The 15,539-nt window shown below is 35.8% G+C and overlaps 25 non-coding genes across 25 annotated transcripts; all 25 read left to right on the top strand.

Moving 5' to 3' along the window:
• The first annotated feature begins 289 nt into the window (after positions 1–289).
• Positions 290–608, top strand: LOC148510801 (Nuclear RNase P). The gene has a single exon (XR_015869314.1).
• Positions 609–909: 301 nt separating this feature from the next.
• Positions 910–1,228, top strand: LOC148510800 (Nuclear RNase P). Its single transcript, XR_015868953.1, has one exon.
• Positions 1,229–1,529: 301 nt separating this feature from the next.
• LOC148510799 (Nuclear RNase P) lies at positions 1,530–1,848 on the top strand. Its single transcript, XR_015869082.1, has one exon.
• Positions 1,849–2,149: 301 nt separating this feature from the next.
• On the top strand, positions 2,150–2,468 carry LOC148510798 (Nuclear RNase P). Its single transcript, XR_015869191.1, has one exon.
• Positions 2,469–2,768: 300 nt separating this feature from the next.
• LOC148510797 (Nuclear RNase P) lies at positions 2,769–3,087 on the top strand. Its single transcript, XR_015869073.1, has one exon.
• Positions 3,088–3,387: 300 nt separating this feature from the next.
• LOC148510796 (Nuclear RNase P) lies at positions 3,388–3,706 on the top strand. Its single transcript, XR_015869119.1, has one exon.
• A 301-nt stretch (positions 3,707–4,007) lies between these two features.
• LOC148510795 (Nuclear RNase P) lies at positions 4,008–4,326 on the top strand. Its single transcript, XR_015868917.1, has one exon.
• A 300-nt stretch (positions 4,327–4,626) lies between these two features.
• LOC148510794 (Nuclear RNase P) lies at positions 4,627–4,945 on the top strand. The gene has a single exon (XR_015868983.1).
• Positions 4,946–5,245: 300 nt separating this feature from the next.
• On the top strand, positions 5,246–5,564 carry LOC148510793 (Nuclear RNase P). The gene has a single exon (XR_015868981.1).
• Positions 5,565–5,865: 301 nt separating this feature from the next.
• On the top strand, positions 5,866–6,184 carry LOC148510792 (Nuclear RNase P). Its single transcript, XR_015869275.1, has one exon.
• Positions 6,185–6,484: 300 nt separating this feature from the next.
• Positions 6,485–6,803, top strand: LOC148510791 (Nuclear RNase P). Its single transcript, XR_015869120.1, has one exon.
• Positions 6,804–7,104: 301 nt separating this feature from the next.
• Positions 7,105–7,423, top strand: LOC148510790 (Nuclear RNase P). Its single transcript, XR_015869230.1, has one exon.
• A 301-nt stretch (positions 7,424–7,724) lies between these two features.
• LOC148510789 (Nuclear RNase P) lies at positions 7,725–8,043 on the top strand. Its single transcript, XR_015868965.1, has one exon.
• A 301-nt stretch (positions 8,044–8,344) lies between these two features.
• On the top strand, positions 8,345–8,663 carry LOC148510788 (Nuclear RNase P). Its single transcript, XR_015868941.1, has one exon.
• A 301-nt stretch (positions 8,664–8,964) lies between these two features.
• LOC148510787 (Nuclear RNase P) lies at positions 8,965–9,283 on the top strand. Its single transcript, XR_015869189.1, has one exon.
• Positions 9,284–9,584: 301 nt separating this feature from the next.
• Positions 9,585–9,903, top strand: LOC148510786 (Nuclear RNase P). Its single transcript, XR_015868777.1, has one exon.
• Positions 9,904–10,203: 300 nt separating this feature from the next.
• LOC148510785 (Nuclear RNase P) lies at positions 10,204–10,522 on the top strand. The gene has a single exon (XR_015869118.1).
• A 301-nt stretch (positions 10,523–10,823) lies between these two features.
• Positions 10,824–11,142, top strand: LOC148510784 (Nuclear RNase P). The gene has a single exon (XR_015868916.1).
• A 300-nt stretch (positions 11,143–11,442) lies between these two features.
• LOC148510783 (Nuclear RNase P) lies at positions 11,443–11,761 on the top strand. The gene has a single exon (XR_015869117.1).
• A 301-nt stretch (positions 11,762–12,062) lies between these two features.
• Positions 12,063–12,381, top strand: LOC148510782 (Nuclear RNase P). Its single transcript, XR_015869109.1, has one exon.
• A 301-nt stretch (positions 12,382–12,682) lies between these two features.
• On the top strand, positions 12,683–13,001 carry LOC148510781 (Nuclear RNase P). The gene has a single exon (XR_015868915.1).
• A 300-nt stretch (positions 13,002–13,301) lies between these two features.
• Positions 13,302–13,620, top strand: LOC148510780 (Nuclear RNase P). Its single transcript, XR_015869116.1, has one exon.
• A 301-nt stretch (positions 13,621–13,921) lies between these two features.
• LOC148510779 (Nuclear RNase P) lies at positions 13,922–14,240 on the top strand. The gene has a single exon (XR_015869143.1).
• A 300-nt stretch (positions 14,241–14,540) lies between these two features.
• LOC148510778 (Nuclear RNase P) lies at positions 14,541–14,859 on the top strand. Its single transcript, XR_015868985.1, has one exon.
• Positions 14,860–15,160: 301 nt separating this feature from the next.
• LOC148510777 (Nuclear RNase P) lies at positions 15,161–15,479 on the top strand. The gene has a single exon (XR_015869048.1).
• The last annotated feature ends 60 nt before the right edge of the window (positions 15,480–15,539 follow it).

The raw sequence follows: 15,539 nt of genomic DNA, 5'->3' as shown, positions 1-15,539 counted from the left end.
ATGCCTCATCTTAGGCTGCTCTAAATGTATCTATTTCCCTATCTATAAAAAGTGAAAATTTGAATATTCAGTTAGAAACTCAACTGGATTTAATTCTTCAATTTAAAACCTATATTTTATAAGGTCATCATTTTTTTACTCTAAAAGTTTGAAAGTTTTCAAATCCTTATTTTATAGAGAAGTGGGCTGTTAATTTGATTTTTACATTTTTAATTTCCTGTGTCACCCAAAGTTTTCTGACATCTTCAAAGTTGAGCTTTAAAACAGTCTTGAAACTAAATGCTCAATATGTGGAGAGAAGCTCAGGGGTGAGGCTACATGCAGAGTACTGTAGTTGCTCCTAAAACTAACCTTGGGGAGGGTCTGAGATTAGAGCCACATGCTGCTCTCACAGAGCATTTCTTGACTGAAGCAAGTGAGTTCCCATCAATATTGGTCAGCTTGTAACTTCAAAGCAGAAGACACTGTATGCACTAAAACTCATGTGCTGCTATTGATGCAAAGTTCTCAAGCTTGGAATTGGCTCATGGCTGGCAAATTTAAGTTCAATGGCTGAGAGGAAGTACATAGCTGCTTTCCAAATCAATTCAGACTACTCTCTCTCCACATTTTGCTAATGTATGCATCATCTTAGGCTGCTCTAAATGTATCTATTTCCCTATCTATGAAAAGTAAAAATTTGAATATTCAGTTAGAAACTCAACTGGATTTAATACTTCAATTTAAAACCTATATTTTATAAGGTCATCATTTTTTTACTCTAAACGTTTGAAAGTTTTCAAATCCTTATTTTATAGAGATGTGGGCTGTTAATTTGATTTTTACATTTTTAATTTCCTGTGTCACCCTAAGTTTTCTGACATCTTCAAAGTTGAGCTTTAAAACAGTCGTGAAACTAAATGCTCAATATGTGGAGAGAAGCTCAGTTGTGAGGCTACAAGCAGAGTACTGTAGTTGCTCCTAAAACTAACCTTGGGGAAGGTCTGAGATTAGAGCCACATGCTGCTCTCACAGAGCATTTCTTGACTGAAGCATGTGAGTTCCCATCAATATTGGTCAGCTTGTAACTTCAAAGCAGAAGACACTGTATGCACTAAAACTCATGTGCTGCTATTGATGCAAAGTTCTCAAGCTTGGAATTGGCTCATGGCTGGCAAATTTAAGTTCAATGGCTGAGAGGAAGTACATAGCTGCTTTCCAACTCAATTCAGACTACTCTCTCTCCACATTTTGCTAATGTATGCCTCATCTTAGGCTGCTCTAAATGTATCTATTTCCCTATCTATAAAAAGTGAAAATTTGAATATTCAGTTAGAAACTCAACTGGATTTAATTCTTCAATTTAAAACCTATATTTTATAAGGTCATCATTTTTTTACTCTAAAAGTTTGAAAGTTTTCAAATTCTTATTTTATAGAGATGTGGGCTGTTAATTTGATTTTTAAACTTTTAAATTCCTATGTCACTCTAAGTTTTCTGACATCTTCGAAAATGAGCTTTAAAACAGTCTTGAAACTAAATGCTCAATATGTGGAGAGAAGCTCAGTGGTGAGGCTACATGCAGAGTATTGTAGTTGCTCCTAAAACTAACCTTGGGGAAGGTCTGAGATTAGAGCCACATGCTGCTCTCACAGAGCATTTCTTGACTGAAGCAAGTGAGTTCCCATCAATATTGGTCAGCTTGTAACTTCAAAGCAGAAGACACTGTATGCACTAAAACTCATGTGCTGCTATTGATGCAAAGTTCTCAAGCTTGGAATTGGCTCATGGCTGGCAAATTTAAGTTGAATGGCTGAGAGGAAGTACATAGCTGCATTCCAACTCAATTCAGACTACTCTCTCTCCACATTTTGCTAATGTATGCCTCATCATAGGCTGCTTTAAATGTATCTATTTCCCTATCTATAAAAAGTGAAAATTTGAATATTCAGTTAGAAACTCAACTGGATTTAATTCTTCAATTTAAAACCTATATTTTATTAGGTCATCATTTTTTTACTCTAAAAGTTTGAAAGTTTTCAAATCCTTATTTTATAGAGAAGTGGGCTGTTAATTTGATTTTTACATTTTTAATTTCCTGTGTCACCCAAAGTTTTCTGACATCTTCAAAGTTGAGCTTTAAAACAGTCTTGAAACTAAATGCTCAATATGTGGAGAGAAGCTGAGGGGTGAGGCTACATGCAGAGTACTGTAGTTGCTCCTAAAACTAACCTTGGGGAGGGTCTGAGATTAGAGCCACATGCTGCTCTCACAGAGCATTTCTTGACTGAAGCAAGTGAGTTCCCATCAATATTGGTCAGCTTGTAACTTCAAAGCAGAAGACACTGTATGCACTAAAACTCATGTGCTGCTATTGATGCAAAGTTCTCAAGCTTGGAATTGGCTCATGGCTGGCAAATTTAAGTTCAATGGCTGAGAGGAAGTACATAGCTGCTTTCCAACTCAATTCAGACTACTCTCTCTCCACATTTTGCTAATGTATGCATCATCTTAGGCTGCTCTAAATGTATCTAATTCCCTATCTATGAAAAGTGAAAATTTTAATATTCAGTTAGAAACTCAACGGATTTAATTCTTCAATTTAAAACCTATATTTTATAAGGTCATCATTTTTTTACTCTAAAAGTTTGAGAGTTTTCAAATCTTTATTTTATAGAGATGTGGGCTGTTAATTTGATTTTTAAATTTTTAATTTCCTGTGTCACTCTAAGTTTTCTGACATCTTCGAAGTTGAGCTTTAAAACAGTCTTGAAACTAAATGCTCAATATGTGAAGAGAAGCTCAGGGGTGAGGCTACATGCAGAGTACTGTAGTTGCTCCTAAAACTAACCTTGGGGAAGGTCTGAGATTAGAGCCACATGCTGCTCTCACAGAGAATTTCTTGATTGAAGCAAGTGAGTTCCCATCAATATTGGTCAGCTTGTAACTTCAAAGCAGAAGACACTGTATGCACTAAAACTCATGTGCTGCTATTGATGCAAAGTTCTCAAGCTTGGAATTGGCTTATGGCTGGCAAATTTAAGTTCAATGGCTGAGAGGAAGTACATAGCTGCTTTCCAACTCAATTCAGACTACTCTCTCTCCACATTTTGCTAATGTATGCCTCATCTTAGGCTGCTCTAAATGTATCTATTTCCCTATCTATGAAAAGTGAAAATTTGAGTATTCAGTTAGAAACTCAACGGATTTAATTCTTCAATTTAAAACCTATATTTTATAAGGTCATAATTTTTTTACTCTAAAAGTTTGAAAGTTTTCAAATCTTTATTTTATAGAGATGTGGGCTGTTAATTTGATTTTTACATTTTTAATTTCCAATGTCACTCTAAGTTTTCTGACATCTTCGAAGATGAGCTTTAAAACAGTCTTGAAACTAAATGCTCAATATGTGGAGAGAAGCTCAGTGGTGAGGCTACATGCAGAGTACTGTAGTTGCTCCTAAAACTAACCTTGGGGAAGGTCTGAGATTAGAGCCACATGCTGCTCTCACAGAGCATTTCTTGACTGAAGCAAGTGAGTTCCCATCAATATTGGTCAGCTTGTAACTTCAAAGCAGAAGACACTGTATGCACTAAAACTCATGTGCTGCTATTGATGCAAAGTTCTCAAGCTTGGAATTGGCTTATGGCTGGCAAATTTAAGTTCAATGGCTGATAAGAAGTACATAGCTGCTTTCCAACTCAATTCAGACTACTCTCTCTCCACATTTTGCTAATGTATGCCTCATCTTAGGCTGCTCTAAATGTATCTATTTCCCTATCTATGAAAAGTGAAAATTTGAATATTCAGTTAGAAACTCAACTGGATTTAATACTTCAATTTAAAACCTATATTTTATAAGGTCATCATTTTTTTACTCTAAACGTTTAAAAGTTTTCAAATCCTTATTTTATAGAGATGTGGGCTGTTAATTTGATTTTTACATTTTTAATTTCCTGTGTCACCCTAAGTTTTCTGACATCTTCAAAGTTGAGCTTTAAAACAGTCGTGAAACTAAATGCTCAATATGTGGAGAGAAGCTCAGTTGTGAGGCTACAAGCAGAGTACTGTAGTTGCTCCTAAAACTAACCTTGGGGAAGGTCTGAGATTAGAGCCACATGCTGCTCTCACAGAGCATTTCTTGACTGAAGCACGTGAGTTCCCATCAATATTGGTCAGCTTGTAACTTCAAAGCAGAAGACACTGTATGCACTAAAACTCATGTGCTGCTATTGATGCAAAGTTCTCAAGCTTGGAATTGGCTCATGGCTGGCAAATTTAAGTTCAATGGCTGAGAGGAAGTACATAGCTGCTTTCCAACTCAATTCAGACTACTCTCTCTCCACATTTTGCTAATGTATGCATCATCTTAGGCTGCTCTAAATGTATCTAATTCCCTATCTATGAAAAGTGAAAATTTTAATATTCAGTTAGAAACTCAACGGATTTAATTCTTCAATTTAAAACCTATATTTTATAAGGTCATCATTTTTTTACTCTAAAAGTTTGAGAGTTTAAAAATCTTTATTTTATAGAGATGTGGGCTGTTAATTTGATTTTTAAATTTTTAATTTCCTGTGTCACTCTAAGTTTTCTGACATCTTCGAAGTTGAGCTTTAAAACAGTCTTGAAACTAAATGCTCAATATGTGAAGAGAAGCTCAGGGGTGAGGCTACATGCAGAGTACTGTAGTTGCTCCTAAAACTAACCTTGGGGAAGGTCTGAGATTAGAGCCACATGCTGCTCTCACAGAGAATTTCTTGATTAAAGCAAGTGAGTTCCCATCAATATTGGTCAGCTTGTAACTTCAAAGCAGAAGACACTGTATGCACTAAAACTCATGTGCTGCTATTGATGCAAAGTTCTCAAGCTTGGAATTGGCTCATGGCTGGCAAATTTAAGTTCAATGGCTGAGAGGAAGTACATAGCTGCTTTCCAACTCAATTCAGACTACTCTCTCTCCACATTTTGCTAATGTATGCATCATCTTAGGCTGCTCTAAATGTATCTAATTCCCTATCTATGAAAAGTGAAAATTTTAATATTCAGTTAGAAACTCAACGGATTTAATTCTTCATTTTAAAACCTATATTTTATAAGGTCATCATTTTTTTACTCTAAAAGTTTGAGAGTTTTCAAATCTTTATTTTATAGAGATGTGGGCTGTTAATTTGATTTTTAAATTTTTAATTTCCTGTGTCACTCTAAGTTTTCTGACATCTTCGAAGTTGAGCTTTAAAACAGTCTTGAAACTAAATGCTCAATATGTGAAGAGAAGCTCAGGGGTGAGGCTACATGCAGAGTACTGTAGTTGCTCCTAAAACTAACCTTGGGGAAGGTCTGAGATTAGAGCCACATGCTGCTCTCACAGAGAATTTCTTGATTAAAGCAAGTGAGTTCCCATCAATATTGGTCAGCTTGTAACTTCAAAGCAGAAGACACTGTATGCACTAAAACTCATGTGCTGCTATTGATGCAAAGTTCTCAAGCTTGGAATTGGCTCATGGCTGGCAAATTTAAGTTCAATGGCTGAGAGGAAGTACATAGCTGCTTTCCAACTCAATTCAGACTACTCTCTCTCCACATTTTGCTAATGTATGCCTCATCTTAGGCTGCTTTAAATGTATCTATTTCCCTATCTATAAAAAGTGAAAATTTGAATATTCAGTTAGAAACTCAACTGGATTTAATTCTTCAATTTAAAACCTATATTTTATTAGGTCATCATTTTTTTACTCTAAAAGTTTGAGAGTTTTCAAATCTTCATTTTATAGAGATGTGGGCTGTTAATTTGATTTTTAAATTTTTAATTTCCTGTGTCACTCTAAGTTTTCTGACATCTTCGAAGTTGAGCTTTAAAACAGTCTTGAAACTAAATGCTCAATATGTGAAGAGAAGCTCAGGGGTGAGGCTACATGCAGAGTACTGTAGTTGCTCCTAAAACTAACCTTGGGGAAGGTCTGAGATTAGAGCCACATGCTGCTCTCACAGAGAATTTCTTGATTGAAGCAAGTGAGTTCCCATCAATATTGGTCAGCTTGTAACTTCAAAGCAGAAGACACTGTATGCACTAAAACTCATGTGCTGCTATTGATGCAAAGTTCTCAAGCTTGGAATTCGCTTATGGCTGGCAAATTTAAGTTCAATGGCTGAGAGGAAGTACATAGCTGCTTTCCAACTCAATTCAGACTACTCTCTCTCCACATTTTGCTAATGTATGCCTCATCTTATGCTGCTCTAAATGTATCTATTTCCGTATCTATGAAAAGTGAAAATTTGAGTATTCAGTTAGAAACTCAACGGATTTAATTCTTCAATTTAAAACCTATATTTTATAAGGTCATAATTTTTTTACTCTAAAAGTTTGAAAGTTTTCAAATCTTTATTTTATAGAGATGTGGGCTGTTAATTTGATTTTTACATTTTTAATTTCCAATGTCACTCTAAGTTTTCTGACATCTTCGAAGATGAGCTTTAAAACAGTCTTGAAACTAAATGCTCAATATGTGGAGAGAAGCTCAGTGGTGAGGCTACATGCAGAGTACTGTAGTTGCTCCTAAAACTAACCTTGGGGAAGGTCTGAGATTAGAGCCACATGCTGCTCTCACAGAGCATTTCTTGACTTAAGCAAGTGAGTTCCCATCAATATTGGTCAGCTTGTAACTTCAAAGCAGAAGACACTGTATGCACTAAAACTCATGTGCTGCTATTGATGCAAAGTTCTCAAGCTTGGAATTGGCTTATGGCTGGCAAATTTAAGTTCAATGGCTGATAAGAAGTACATAGCTGCTTTCCAACTCAATTCAGACTACTCTCTCTCCACATTTTGCTAATGTATGCCTCATCTTAGGCTGCTCTAAATGTATCTATTTCCCTATCTATGAAAAGTGAAAATTTGAATATTCAGTTAGAAACTCAACTGGATTTAATACTTCAATTTAAAACCTATATTTTATAAGGTCATCATTTTTTTACTCTAAACGTTTAAAAGTTTTCAAATCCTTATTTTATAGAGATGTGGGCTGTTAATTTGATTTTTACATTTTTAATTTCCTGTGTCACCCTAAGTTTTCTGACATCTTCAAAGTTGAGCTTTAAAACAGTCGTGAATCTAAATGCTCAATATGTGAAGAGAAGCTCAGGGGTGAGGCTACATGCAGAGTTCTGTAGTTGCTCCTAAAACTTACCTTGGGGAAGGTCTGAGATTAGAGCCACATGCTGCTCTCACAGAGAATTTCTTGATTGAAGCGAGTGAGTTCCCATCAATATTGGTCAGCTTGTAACTTCAAAGCAGAAGACACTGTATGCACTAAAACTCATGTGCTGCTATTGATGCAAAGTTCTCAAGCTTGGAATTGGCTCATGGCTGGCAAATTTAAGTTCAATGGCTGAGAGGAAGTACATAGCTGCTTTCCAACTCAATTCAGACTACTCTCTCTCCACATTTTGCTAATGTATGCCTCATCTTAGGCTGCTCTAAATATATCTATTTCCCTATCTATAAAAAGTGAAAATTTGAATATTCAGTTAGAAACTCAACTGGATTTAATTCTTCAATTTAAAACCTATATTTTATAAGGTCATCATTTTTTTACTCTAAAAGTTTGAAAGTTTTCAAATCCTTATTTTATAGAGATGTGGGCTGTTAATTTGATTTTTAAACTTTTAAATTCCTATGTCACTCTAAGTTTTCTGACATCTTCGAAGATGAGCTTTAAAACAGTCTTGAAACTAAATGCTCAATATGTGGAGAGAAGCTCAGTGGTGAGGCTACATGCAGAGTACTGTAGTTGCTCCTAAAACTAACCTTGGGGAAGGTCTGAGATTAGAGCCACATGCTGCTCTCACAGAGCATTTCTTGACTGAAGCAAGTGAGTTCCCATCAATATTGGTCAGCTTGTAACTTCAAAGCAGAAGACACTGTATGCACTAAAACTCATGTGCTGCTATTGATGCAAAGTTCTCAAGCTTGGAATTGGCTCATGGCTGGCAAATTTAAGTTCAATGGCTGAGAGGAAGTACATAGCTGCTTTCCAACTCAATTCAGACTACTCTCTCTCCACATTTTGCTAATGTATGCCTCATCTTAGGCTGCTCTAAATGTATCTATTTCCCTATCTATAAAAAGTGAAAATTTGAATATTCAGTTAGAAACTCAACTGGATTTAATTCTTCAATTTAAAACCTATATTTTATAAGGTCATCATTTTTTTACTCTAAAAGTTTGAAAGTTTTCAAATCTTTATTTTATAGAGATGTGGGCTGTTAATTTGATTTTTACATTTTTAATTTCCAATGTCACTCTAAGTTTTCTGACATCTTCGAAGATGAGCTTTAAAACAGTCTTGAAACTAAATGCTCAATATGTGGAGAGAAGCTCAGTGGTGAGGCTACATGCAGAGTACTGTAGTTGCTTCTAAAACTAACCTTGGGGAAGGTCTGAGATTAGAGCCACATGCTGCTCTCACAGAGCATTTCTTGACTGAAGCAAGTGAGTTCCCATCAATATTGGTCAGCTTGTAACTTCAAAGCAGAAGACACTGTATGCACTAAAACTCATGTGCTGCTATTGATGCAAAGTTCTCAAGCTTGGAATTGGCTCATGGCTGGCAAATTTAAGTTCAATGGCTGAGAGGAAGTACATAGCTGCTTTCCAACTCAATTCAGACTACTCTCTCTCCACATTTTGCTAATGTATGCCTCATCTTAGGCTGCTCTAAATATATCTATTTCCCTATCTATAAAAAGTGAAAATTTGAATATTCAGTTAGAAACTCAACTGGATTTAATTCTTCAATTTAAAACCTATATTTTATAAGGTCATCATTTTTTTACTCTAAAAGTTTGAAAGTTTTCAAATCCTTATTTTATAGAGATGTGGGCTGTTAATTTGATTTTTAAACTTTTAAATTCCTATGTCACTCTAAGTTTTCTGACATCTTCGAAGATGAGCTTTAAAACAGTCTTGAAACTAAATGCTCAATATGTGGAGAGAAGCTCAGTGGTGAGGCTACATGCAGAGTACTGTAGTTGCTCCTAAAACTAACCTTGGGGAAGGTGTGAGATTAGAGCCACATGCTGCTCTCACAGAGCATTTCTTGACTGAAGCAAGTGAGTTCCCATCAATATTGGTCAGCTTGTAACTTCAAAGCAGAAGACACTGTATGCACTAAAACTCATGTGCTGCTATTGATGCAAAGTTCTCAAGCTTGGAATTGGCTCATGGCTGGCAAATTTAAGTTCAATGGCTGAGAGGAAGTACATAGCTGCTTTCCAACTCAATTCAGACTACTCTCTCTCCACATTTTGCTAATGTATGCCTCATCTTAGGCTGCTCTAAATATATCTATTTCCCTATCTATAAAAAGTGAAAATTTGAATATTCAGTTAGAAACTCAACTGGATTTAATTCTTCAATTTAAAACCTATATTTTATAAGGTCATCATTTTTTTACTCTAAAAGTTTGAAAGTTTTCAAATCCTTATTTTATAGAGATGTGGGCTGTTAATTTGATTTTTAAACTTTTAAATTCCTATGTCACTCTAAGTTTTCTGACATCTTCGAAGATGAGCTTTAAAACAGTCTTGAAACTAAATGCTCAATATGTGGAGAGAAGCTCAGTGGTGAGGCTACATGCAGAGTACTGTAGTTGCTCCTAAAACTAACCTTGGGGAAGGTGTAAGATTAGAGCCACATGCTGCTCTCACAGAGCATTTCTTGACTGAAGCAAGTGAGTTCCCATCAATATTGGTCAGCTTGTAACTTCAAAGCAGAAGACACTGTATGCACTAAAACTCATGTGCTGCTATTGATGCAAAGTTCTCAAGCTTGGAATTGGCTCATGGCTGGCAAATTTAAGTTCAATGGCTGAGAGGAAGTACATAGCTGCTTTCCAACTCAATTCAGACTACTCTCTCTCCACATTTTGCTAATGTATGCCTCATCTTAGGCTGCTCTAAATGTATCTATTTCCCTATCTATGAAAAGTGAAAATTTGAGTATTCAGTTAGAAACTCAACGGATTTAATTCTTCAATTTAAAACCTAAATTTTATAAGGTCATAATTTTTTTACTCTAAAAGTTTGAAAGTTTTCATATCTTTATTTTATAGAGATGTGGGCTGTTAATTTGATTTTTACATTTTTAATTTCCAATGTCACTCTAAGTTTTCTGACATCTTCGAAGATGAGCTTTAAAACAGTCTTGAAACTAAATGCTCAATATGTGGAGAGAAGCTCAGTGGTGAGGCTACATGCAGAGTACTGTAGTTGCTCCTAAAACTAACCTTGGGGAAGGTCTGAGATTAGAGCCACATGCTGCTCTCACAGAGCATTTCTTGACTGAAGCAAGTGAGTTCCCATCAATATTGGTCAGCTTGTAACTTCAAAGCAGAAGACACTGTATGCACTAAAACTCATGTGCTGCTATTGATGCAAAGTTCTCAAGCTTGGAATTGGCTTATGGCTGGCAAATTTAAGTTCAATGGCTGATAAGAAGTACATAGCTGCTTTCCAACTCAATTCAGACTACTCTCTCTCCACATTTTGCTAATGTATGCCTCATCTTAGGCTGCTCTAAATGTATCTATTTCCCTATCTATGAAAAGTGAAAATTTGAATATTCAGTTAGAAACTCAACTGGATTTAATACTTCAATTTAAAACCTATATTTTATAAGGTCATCATTTTTTTACTCTAAACGTTTGAAAGTTTTCAAATCCTTATTTTATAGAGATGTGGGCTGTTAATTTGATTTTTACATTTTTAATTTCCTGTGTCACCCTAAGTTTTCTGACATCTTCAAAGTTGAGCTTTAAAACAGTCGTGAAACTAAATGCTCAATATGTGGAGAGAAGCTCAGTTGTGAGGCTACAAGCAGAGTACTGTAGTTGCTCCTAAAACTAACCTTGGGGAAGGTCTGAGATTAGAGCCACATGCTGCTCTCACAGAGCATTTCTTGACTGAAGCACGTGAGTTCCCATCAATATTGGTCAGCTTGTAACTTCAAAGCAGAAGACACTGTATGCACTAAAACTCATGTGCTGCTATTGATGCAAAGTTCTCAAGCTTGGAATTGGCTCATGGCTGGCAAATTTAAGTTCAATGGCTGAGAGGAAGTACATAGCTGCTTTCCAACTCAATTCAGACTACTCTCTCTCCACATTTTGCTAATGTATGCCTCATCTTAGGCTGCTCTAAATGTATCTATTTCCCTATCTATGAAAAGTGAAAATTTGAATATTCAGTTAGAAACTCAACGGATTTAATTCTTCAATTTAAAACCTATATTTTATAAGGTCATCATTTTTTTACTCTAAAAGTTTGAAAGTTTTCAAATCTTTATTTTATAGAGATGTGGGCTGTTAATTAGATTTTTACATTTTTAATTTCCAATGTCACTCTAAGTTTTCTGACATCTTCGAAGATGAGCTTTAAAACAGTCTTGAAACTAAATGCTCAATATGTGGAGAGAAGCTCAGTGGTGAGGCTACATGCAGAGTACTGTAGTTGCTCCTAAAACTAACCTTGGGGAAGGTCTGAGATTAGAGCCACATGCTGCTCTCACAGAGCATTTCTTGACTGAAGCAAGTGAGTTCCCATCAATATTGGTCAGCTTGTAACTTCAAAGCAGAAGACACTGTATGCACTAAAACTCATGTGCTGCTATTGATGCAAAGTTCTCAAGCTTGGAATTGGCTTATGGCTGGCAAATTTAAGTTCAATGGCTGATAAGAAGTACATAGCTGCTTTCCAACTCAATTCAGACTACTCTCTCTCCACATTTTGCTAATGTATGCCTCATCTTAGTCTGCTCTAAATGTATCTATTTCCCTATCTATGAAAAGTGAAAATTTGAATATTCAGTTAGAAACTCAACTGGATTTAATACTTCAATTTAAAACCTATATTTTATAAGGTCATCATTTTTTTACTCTAAACGTTTGAAAGTTTTCAAATCCTTATTTTATAGAGATGTGGGCTGTTAATTTGATTTTTACATTTTTAATTTCCTGTGTCACCCTAAGTTTTCTGACATCTTCAAAGTTGAGCTTTAAAACAGTCGTGAAACTAAATGCTCAATATGTGGAGAGAAGCTCAGTGGTGAGGCTACAAGCAGAGTACTGTAGTTGCTCCTAAAACTAACCTTGGGGAAGGTCTGAGATTAGAGCCACATGCTGCTCTCACAGAGCATTTCTTGACTGAAGCAAGTGAGTTCCCATCAATATTGGTCAGCTTGTAACTTCAAAGCAGAAGACACTGTATGCACTAAAACTCATGTGCTGCTATTGATGCAAAGTTCTCAAGCTTGGAATTGGCTTATGGCTGGCAAATTTAAGTTCAATGGCTGATAAGAAGTACATAGCTGCTTTCCAACTCAATTCAGACTACTCTCTCTCCACATTTTGCTAATGTATGCCTCATCTTAGTCTGCTCTAAATGTATCTATTTCCCTATCTATGAAAAGTGAAAATTTGAATATTCAGTTAGAAACTCAACTGGATTTAATACTTCAATTTAAAACCTATATTTTATAAGGTCATCATTTTTTTACTCTAAACGTTTGAAAGTTTTCAAATCCTTATTTTATAGAGATGTGGGCTGTTAATTTGATTTTTACATTTTTAATTTCCTGTGTCACCCTAAGTTTTCTGACATCTTCAAAGTTGAGCTTTAAAACAGTCGTGAAACTAAATGCTCAATATGTGGAGAGAAGCTCAGTTGTGAGGCTACAAGCAGAGTACTGTAGTTGCTCCTAAAACTAACCTTGGGGAAGGTCTGAGATTAGAGCCACATGCTGCTCTCACAGAGCATTTCTTGACTGAAGCACGTGAGTTCCCATCAATATTGGTCAGCTTGTAACTTCAAAGCAGAAGACACTGTATGCACTAAAACTCATGTGCTGCTATTGATGCAAAGTTCTCAAGCTTGGAATTGGCTCATGGCTGGCAAATTTAAGTTCAATGGCTGAGAGGAAGTACATAGCTGCTTTCCAACTCAATTCAGACTACTCTCTCTCCACATTTTGCTAATGTATGCATCATCTTAGGCTGCTCTAAATGTATCTATTTCCCTATCTATGAAAAGTGAAAATTTGAATATTCAGTTAGAAACTCAACGGATTTAATTCTTCAATTTAAAACCTATATTTTATAAGGTCATCATTTTTTTACTCTAAAAGTTTGAAAGTTTTCAAATCTTTATTTTATAGAGATGTGGGCTGTTAATTAGATTTTTACATTTTTAATTTCCAATGTCACTCTAAGTTTTCTGACATCTTCGAAGATGAGCTTTAAAACAGTCTTGAAACTAAATGCTCAATATGTGGAGAGAAGCTCAGTGGTGAGGCTACATGCAGAGTACTGTAGTTGCTCCTAAAACTAACCTTGGGGAAGGTCTGAGATTAGAGCCACATGCTGCTCTCACAGAGCATTTCTTGACTGAAGCAAGTGAGTTCCCATCAATATTGGTCAGCTTGTAACTTCAAAGCAGAAGACACTGTATGCACTAAAACTCATGTGCTGCTATTGATGCAAAGTTCTCAAGCTTGGAATTGGCTTATGGCTGGCAAATTTAAGTTCAATGGCTGATAAGAAGTACATAGCTGCTTTCCAACTCAATTCAGACTACTCTCTCTCCACATTTTGCTAATGTATGCCTCATCTTAGTCTGCTCTAAATGTATCTATTTCCCTATCTATGAAAAGTGAAAATTTGAATATTCAGTTAGAAACTCAACTGGATTTAATACTTCAATTTAAAACCTATATTTTATAAGGTCATCATTTTTTTACTCTAAACGTTTGAAAGTTTTCAAATCCTTATTTTATAGAGATGTGGGCTGTTAATTTGATTTTTACATTTTTAATTTCCTGTGTCACCCTAAGTTTTCTGACATCTTCAAAGTTGAGCTTTAAAACAGTCGTGAAACTAAATGCTCAATATGTGGAGAGAAGCTCAGTGGTGAGGCTACAAGCAGAGTACTGTAGTTGCTCCTAAAACTAACCTTGGGGAAGGTCTGAGATTAGAGCCACATGCTGCTCTCACAGAGCATTTCTTGACTGAAGCACGTGAGTTCCCATCAATATTGGTCAGCTTGTAACTTCAAAGCAGAAGACACTGTATGCACTAAAACTCATGTGCTGCTATTGATGCAAAGTTCTCAAGCTTGGAATTGGCTCATGGCTGGCAAATTTAAGTTCAATGGCTGAGAGGAAGTACATAGCTGCTTTCCAACTCAATTCAGACTACTCTCTCTCCACATTTTGCTAATGTATGCATCATCTTAGGCTGCTCTAAATGTATCTAATTCCCTATCTATGAAAAGTGAAAATTTTAATATTCAGTTAGAAACTCAACGGATTTAATTCTTCAATTTAAAACCTATATTTTATAAGGTCATCATTTTTTTACTCTAAAAGTTTGAGAGTTTTCAAATCTTTATTTTATAGAGATGTGGGCTGTTAATTTGATTTTTACATTTTTAATTTCCTGTGTCACTCTAAGTTTTCTGACATCTTCGAAGTTGAGCTTTAAAACAGTCTTGAAACTAAATGCTCAATATGTGAAGAGAAGCTCAGGGGTGAGGCTACATGCAGAGTACTGTAGTTGCTCCTAAAACTAACCTTGGGGAAGGTCTGAGATTAGAGCCACATGCTGCTCTCACAGAGAATTTCTTGATTGAAGCAAGTGAGTTCCCATCAATATTGGTCAGCTTGTAACTTCAAAGCAGAAGACACTGTATGCACTAAAACTCATGTGCTGCTATTGATGCAAAGTTCTCAAGCTTGGAATTGGCTCATGGCTGGCAAATTTAAGTTCAATGGCTGAGAGGAAGTACATAGCTGCTTTCCAACTCAATTCAGACTACTCTCTCTCCACATTTTGCTAATGTATGCCTCATCTTAGGCTGCTCTAAATATATCTATTTCCCTATCTATAAAAAGTGAAAATTTGAATATTCAGTTAGAAACTCAACTGGATTTAATTCTTCAATTTAAAACCTATATTTTATAAGGTCATCATTTTTTTACTCTAAAAGTTTGAAAGTTTTCAAATCCTTATTTTATAGAGATGTGGGCTGTTAATTTGATTTTTAAACTTTTAAATTCCTATGTCACTCTAAGTTTTCTGACATCTTCGAAGATGAGCTTTAAAACAGTCTTGAAACTAAATGCTCAATATGTGGAGAGAAGCTCAGTGGTGAGGCTACATGCAGAGTACTGTAGTTGCTCCTAAAACTGACCTTGGGGAAGGTCTGAGATTAGAGCCACATGCTGCTCTCACAGAGCATTTCTTGACTGAAGCAAGTGAGTTCCCATCAATATTGGTCAGCTTGTAACTTCAAAGCAGAAGACACTGTATGCACTAAAACTCATGTGCTGCTATTGATGCAAAGTTCTCAAGCTTGGAATTGGCTCATGGCTGGCAAATTTAAGTTCAATGGCTGAGAGGAAGTACATAGCTGCTTTCCAAATCAATTCAGACTACTCTCTCTCCACATTTTGCTAATGTATGCATCATCTTAGGCTGCTCTAAATGTATCTATTTCCCTATCTATGA

Source organism: Taudactylus pleione, unplaced genomic scaffold (assembly GCF_031769625.1).
Source record: "Taudactylus pleione unplaced genomic scaffold, aTauple2 ptg000311l, whole genome shotgun sequence".
Taxonomy (NCBI): Eukaryota; Metazoa; Chordata; class Amphibia; order Anura; family Myobatrachidae; genus Taudactylus; species Taudactylus pleione.
This window is presented reverse-complemented; position numbering and strand designations above follow the sequence as displayed.